This window comes from Narcine bancroftii, chromosome 11 (assembly GCF_036971445.1).
Source record: "Narcine bancroftii isolate sNarBan1 chromosome 11, sNarBan1.hap1, whole genome shotgun sequence".
In the NCBI taxonomy this organism is placed as follows: Eukaryota; Metazoa; Chordata; class Chondrichthyes; order Torpediniformes; family Narcinidae; genus Narcine; species Narcine bancroftii.
Window position 1 is genome coordinate 54,014,664 of NC_091479.1, and position 7,321 is coordinate 54,021,984.

The 7,321-nt window shown below is 52.3% G+C and overlaps 1 long non-coding RNA gene across 1 annotated transcript; it reads left to right on the forward strand.

The window, feature by feature from the left end:
• Positions 1–1,150: 1,150 nt before the first annotated feature.
• LOC138745426 (uncharacterized) lies at positions 1,151–5,001 on the forward strand. The gene is made up of 4 exons (XR_011346256.1): positions 1,151–1,272; positions 2,400–2,589; positions 3,265–3,342; positions 4,468–5,001. It is a non-coding gene; the product is annotated as an uncharacterized lncRNA (long non-coding RNA).
• Positions 5,002–7,321: the final 2,320 nt, after the last annotated feature.

A 7,321-nucleotide genomic window follows, 5' to 3' on the forward strand; every position in this document is an offset into this window, starting at 1 on the left:
GTGTGTGTCTTTTACTCCTCATGCGACTTCACTACATGTGTCAATAAAAGACAACTGTGTTCAAATTCGCCACCCTTGGGAACCCTCGAATCAGTTTCACACACATAATAATTGGTGCAGTGAGCAGGGTCCTTCGAGTTCCGACTGAACACAGCTGCAGTGGAGATGCTTTGGAATTGGGGCAGGAAATCGAGTGCAGGCAGGGAGAACATGATCTGCGGGTGGACTGACGAGAGTGCAGGGTTCGGGAGCTTGGCAAGCATGCTGGCGGACCACGGCAAACTGGTAGACTGGTCCAAGCTCCTGGATCCACATCTTGAGAAAATAGGTCACCACGTGTGGTCCCACTTCAAGAAGTCGGGGTTCCCAAAATCTAAGGGGAATCAGAGGGTGCCTTTTGGCTGCCAGTGTTTCTCCTGAGAAACCAATGTGAGATCATAGAAAGGAAAGATTTGGAGAGGGCCCAGGAAAATAAGGAGATAAAGGTGGTCCAGCAGCGCTGCTGTGCACTGCAAGAGGCAGCACAGACTCCCCCAACCTGAGCCACTGATGTCGAGATGAGAGGGACAGAGGTAGCCAACAGGCATGCCAATCAAGGTCTGACTCCTCCCCCACACTCCCAGTGAGTGAGTTTGTACTGGCCATGGAGCGATTAGCTGAGGCCATTTGCCAGGATTCAGGCATTAAAGGTTTCAGAACAGGCCAGGAAGAGCATGAAATCAATTTATTTGCAGAAGTTGTTCTGATATATCTGACAGACCGGATACACTCATTGCCCAAGTTGTGCTCCACCCTGGAGGACTATGGGGACATCTCTGGGTATAAGTTCTTTTGGGATATGTGCAAAATCATGTCACTTAGGAAGAGGGATTAGAGCCAATGTCAAGAAAATAGTCAACAAATGTGGCGGCAAAATGGGATCAAATATCTAGGAGTTAGAATAGATAACAACGAGTAATTTAGACCAGCTGAATTATTCTCCCATTGCTTGGGGAAATTGAGGAGGATTTAAATGGTTGGATGTCCCTGCCCATTACACTAGTGGTGTCACAGAGAGGGGAGGTGTCACAGAGGGGGGAGATGATGACACAGAGGGGGTGATGATGTCACTGCATGGGGCAGCCATAGCTGAGTCGTGCCATGGCACAGCAACACGAGAAAGATGCCTCTCCTGGAAGGGGATTCTGGCCCACGTGTCGGAGTAGGACGCTGTCTCATCCCAGGGACCCTCTGATCAACAGGGTTGTGTTTGGAAGCACCCTGCACCCATGGGTGAGATAAAGAGCCTGTTACATGCTCCCCTACTGGGACAGAGACTCCTCTGGCACCATCCTTTACCCAGTGTGGGCGGAGAGAATGGAGGCTACATTTAATCCCCTCTCCCCATCCTGAGTACAGGGCACTTTATGAGGGAGCTGGAGGGGACTGGGGAGGGGAGAACAATGGCATGTGAGGGGATACAGGGATGGGGTCTGTAGGACAGGAGGGGAGAACAAAGGAACGGGGTAGCACCACAGGCTAATGTCAAGGGAGATTAGATCAGAGATAGGGGACATAGGGTTGAGCTGGGGGGATGGGGTGCGAGGGGACGGAAAGCATTGGGGAAACCATGGGGGTGGTGTTGGGTGGGGGATGAGAGTGTGGTAGAGGATTCGGGGCAGGGGAGAGTGTGAGGTGTCTGAGGGAGAAGAGAAGTTGCGAGGGGGATGGAAAGCAGACCTTTCAACAGAAATGGGACAGAGCTCCCCCTCCACCTGGAATGGGATCTGTCCACTGAGAGACACGACCGCTCCTCCACCCGCCACCCCCCCCCCCACCGGGTTACAAGATCCCTTCCACCCTTGCATACACCCCCACACACCCCCAACCGGGATAGGATTCTTTCCCCCAGTGGACCTGGATCAAGGTGCTAGAAAGTGTTTCTGCTGCGGCGGACCCAACAGAGTTGAGCGGTGAAGAGTGGGGCTCTCTCCGCACCACCTGCTCCCTCAGGCGACGAGGTCTCGCTTGCATCATGGAAGATCACGGTGTTGCTGAGCTTCTGGGAATGTGGAGGGCTTCTGCTAAACCCGTGGTAGGGTTCAGAGTGGTTCATCTCACCGGGACGTGCTGAAGGTCAGGATGACCTGATCCTCTCATGGAGGGAGGGTTGTAGACAAAGTGAACGGCTGCAGAACTGGCCTCAGTCTGAGGAGAGTGATCATAAAAGGACCTGGGGTGGCAATATTTCTACTGAGAGGCTGGAACGAACCACCAGAGGATCAATTCTGACATTTAGGTGACCCTTGGAAGGGAGTTAGAGGGAGGGGTAGAGACTAACTTGGACAGCAAGGCTGGGTTGGGATAAATGACCTGTTGTGTACCCTCTGGGTGTGTAAATGCTGCTGCTTCTTCCCCAGAGGACATGGCAATAAGGTCACAACAGAGGTGGCCACACCGTGTCATGGACCCAACGTCCCCAAGGTGGAGTCCTGCACAGATGTTAAAATCATCGACAATGGATCTTTCGGTGTGGTGTACCAGGCAAGGCTGGTGGACTCCAGAGAGCTGATTGCCATCAAGAAGATCTTGCAAGACAAGAGATTCAAGGTGAGGGGGAGGAGCAGTTGTGTGGAAATGAAAAACCCTGATATTTAAATTTAGGGCCTACAGCACGTTCACAGGCCCTTGCGACACATGAGCCCGTTTCACACAATTACACCCAATTGACAAACACCCCAAACACATTTTTGAAGGGTGGGTGGAAAGAGGAGCATCTGACAGAGACCAAAGCAGCCATGGGGTTTGGAAACAGAGAAAATCACACAAACCCACAACAGCAGCCCCCCTACCCACACACAACCCCCCACCCCACACACACACACACACTCACACACACACACACGCACACACACACACACACACACACACACACACACACACACACACACACACACACACACACACACACACACACACACACACACACTCACCTGGCAAATATCAAAGATTTTCTGCAAATTCATTGTTTAGTAGAAGCTGGGAAAACAATCATAAAAACTGAAATGATACTTCATTGAACCCCCTGACGAGTCCCCACTCCAGCGACACGAAAAGTCCCCCCCACTGACTCTCGAAAAGTCCCCCACTTCGGCCTCCCTTGGAGTTCCCCACCTCTGACCTCTTGACAAATCTCCTCCCCGCCTCCCCCCTCAACTTGGACAAGTTGCCCCTCAGGGCCCCGACCCATCACCCAGCCTTGCTGATGTTCTTCTCTCGCCATAGAACCGCAAACTGCAGATCGTGCGAAAGTTGGATCACACCATCATTGTCCCCCTTCTCAACTTCTCCTCTGTAGTCAAGGTAAGATCCACCTGCACCCACCCCACCCTCACTCTGATGCATATCATTTGCTGCTACATACAGATCAAGGTCTGTATGTGCTGCACGAGGATTTTAGTAAGGTGCTTGACAAGGTCGTCACGGTGGCCTCATTCAGAACGTCGGGAGGCATGGGATCCATGGAGCCTTGGCTGTGTGAATTCAGAATTGGCTTGTCTGCAGTAAACAGAGGGTAGTAGTAGATGGAACAATGACTAGTGGCGCTCCAAAGGGATCTGCTCTGGGACCCCTGCTCTTTGTGATTTTTATGAATGATGATGGGAGTGGGAGGGTGGGTACGTCAGGGGATGACACAGAGGTAGAGATGTTGTAGACAGTGTAGAAGGTTGTCATAGGTCATCCAGTTTGCAGAGAAGTGACAGATGGAGTTATATCCTGTAAATCAGATGTACTTAAATAAGCAACTGGTCCAGGTTTATTTCCAGAGTCATTTTCAAGGGCACGAATAACAGTTATTCCAAAGAAGGTTGGAGCCCCATTAAAAGTAGCTTCATATAGACCAATATCTTCATTGAATGCGGATTACAAGAATGTGAGGGCAGAGCACTTGGTTAATGGCAGGATTATGAACAGTGTGCAGGACTGAGATATATTTAGATCCTGGCCATAAATCGCTCAAAGTTGCTGTGCAAATTGAGAGGGAGTTTAAGATGGTGTATTGTGTGCTGGCCTTCAGGAGTCAGGGGATTGAGTTCAAAAACCGAGAGGTATCGTTGCAGATGTATAAAATTCTCGTCAGACCACACTTGGAATATTGTGTGCATTCCTGGGGCAAGAATACCAGAGGACGTCTAAATAAGGTGAGCTGAGGGAAATTTAGGCAAGACGTGAGGGGTACATTTTATTCACACAGAATGTAGTGGGTGGCTGGAATGCATTGTCGGGGTAGTAGCGGAGGCTTGACCAAAAAAGGCATGAAAAGGATTTTAATATGGACAGGAATTCAAGAAAAATGGAGAGTACTGGTGTGAGGGAGGGGAGGGTTCAGGGGTAGGGGGGATGATGGGGGAAGTGTTGGGACCCTCCAAAGTCATTGTGTTCAGGCCTCAGAGACAGTATCTCTATCACTCGTATTTCTCTTCCCAGGAGAAGGAGCGATCTCAGAGACAAGACACGAGTCCAGAAGAACCTCGCATCCCAGCTGAACAGAGGACGGACAACATCATGATGGCCTGAACCCCTCCCCGTCATATCCCTCTGGCCCTGCCAACCCCATTCCCTGCCTCTTCCATGTCCCTTCACCCACTTCCCCTCTTCTCCTCTACCCCTCCTCCATCCCAACCCCCTCCCGCTCATCTTCCCCTTCCCCTGCCCTCACACCTATGCCCTAACCCCAGCCCTCTACTCTTCACCTCCCTCTTCCCCTCCGCCCTTCCCTTCCCCTTTCCCCCTCCCCTTCCCCTCCCCCATCCCCTCCCCTAACCCTCCCCCTTCCCCTCCCTTTCTCCTCCTCCCCTTCCCCTCCCCCTTCCCTTTCCCCTTCCTACCCCTAACCTAGGGGAAGGAGGGGGAGGGGAAGGGGGTAGGAGAAAGGGGGTAGTGGAAGGGGGTAAGGGTAGGGGTTGTGGTAAGGGGTAGGGTAGGGGGTAGTGGTAGGGGGTGCGGGGATGGGGAAGGGGTAGGAGGTAGGGTTAGGGGAAGTGGGTAGGTTGTAAGGGATAGGGTAGGGATATTGGAAGGGGGTGCGGGTATGGGGAAGGGGTAGGGTTAGGGGAAGGGGGTAGGTTGTAAGGGATAGGGTAGGGGGTAGTTGTAGGGGGTGTGGGTATGGGGAAGGTGTAGGAGGTATGGTTAGGGGAAGGGGATAGTTGTAGGGGGTGCGGGTATGGGGAAGGGGTAGGAGGTAGGGTTAGGGGAAGGAGTTAGGTTGTAAGGGATAGGGATAGGGTTTAGTTTAGGGTTGGGGAAGTTGGGTAGAGTTAGGGTTAGTGTTAGGAGACATGGGGTAGGGCTATATCTTGGTTTATGGTTAGGTCTATAGTTCGGGGAAGTGGGCTTGTGTTAGGTATAGGGGAAGGGGGTAGGAGCAGGGGGGTAGAGGAGGAGTGAGGTTTGGGGTTAGGGGATGGTGGGTAGCATTAGGGTTGGGGTTAGGGGGTGGCATAGGCGTAGGAATAAATTTAGGGTTAGTGGATGGGGTGGGGGTAGAGTTAGGGGACGTGGAGTGGTGGTAGGGGGTATCGGTAGTGTTAAGGTTAGGTTTAGGATTTTGTTGGGGGTTAGGGTTAGGAGTAGGAGGAAGGGAAGGGGGAGGGGAATGGGGGAGGCGAGCGGGGGACGGGAACTGGGGACTGGAAGGGGGAGGGGATGTGGGAGGGGAACGGGCAGTGGAAAGGGGAGGGGAACGGGGTAGAGGAAAGGGGAGGTGAACGGTGGACGGCATCCCTAGCCCCTCCCCTCCCCTTCCCTTCCCCCGCATTTCCCCTGCCTCTCCTCTCCTCCTTCCAGAAGAAGCTGGGCCTCTTTCCGTCCAGAACCTCCCTGTGGTTTCAGAGCCTCCGTTTCAGGAAGTGCCTTCGACGCTTGCTGCTGGACAGACATCTTGTCTCTTGATTCATTCTGTACCATTGATATTAAATTTAAAAATGATTGGGTTTTTTAAAGCTTGAACTCAAAAGCTGGTCCAGATAGAGAAAACATAGGCCCTTCAGCCCCTCTCTCCTGCTAGCTGAGCTGTTGTAATCAGTCCATATTCCTCTCACACTTTTCATTCTTAGCTGCCATCCAGCTCATGTTGCCTTGTCAATCGCACGGCCTGTGGGAAGAAGCTATTTCCCTCCCTGGCTGCTCTGCTTTTATTCCTCCATATCTCCTTCCTGATGGCAGGGCGACAAAGATGCTCTGTGCTGGATATCTATGAGTCTATTTACAGAGCCCATCCCTGCAATCAATCAGGGGACCATTGCCTTGAGGTGGCACCCATGTTGCCTCTCCCTCAGCACTCTCAGAACACTACTGCACCCTCCTTCCCCTCCTTTCCCAGGTCTCAGTAACCCGCTGACAATTCCAGTCAGCTGCCATGTCTATACCCTGCCCCACCTAAACCGATGGATCGACCAGCGCCTTCTCCCCTGAAGAGTTCGAGGAATCCACTCTCTTGCAATGTCCTGCTATCGAATGCCCTGCATCCTCCTTCCCACTTGGTTCCTCCTGTTATCAGGCGCCTGGATGGACCCCACCCTGTTGAAACTACCCGTGTTCTCACTGATCTCTCTGCGCCTCTGCCCTCCATCCAGGGGTCTTGGATTTCTTGTGGGGGTGGTGGAGAACAAAGCACCAACTTAAGGAGATGGGGAGCAGTACAAAGACCCCCAGGTCCAGGAGACAGGGAGAACCACACAGATACCCATCTCTGTCATTCGGGTAAAACCTGATTATCAAGTGCAATGTGCAAGGAACTTTCGGTCCTGCTGCACGTGGGCCAGGTTTGGCCCATCCCCACACCACCACCCTGTCAATTCCCAAAACAAATTTCCTTTTCATGTGGGGGTCCAAAATGGATAGAGTCTGGAGAAGGACCGTGTACATCATCAATCAATGGGGACAAGGGTGTAACCAGCATGACCATAATTGTGTGTGGCTGTGCTTGTAACCAAAGTGCAAGGGCACCAAATGCTGCTCTGTGCTGAGGTTCTACCTGGCTCAGGTGTTGCGAAAGATTGGCCTGGCCCTGGTGCTGCACAATGTTCCAGTCAGCAGGACTTTGCCCCTTTACCTTCCTGGGAACGGTTTCATAGACAAACACATTTGACCACAAAGCCATCAGGCAGTGGTCAGCAGAGCATTGCTGACACAGAGACTCCAGGACTAGATGGGATACTGCGGGGTGGTCCACGGACTAGAGCATCCAGAGATAGACATCCAGAACTGCTGGAAAACCAGAAACTCGGTGAAAGATGCCCTTCAGTTTGCCTGAAACCCAGATGGGAGTAGCAAACAC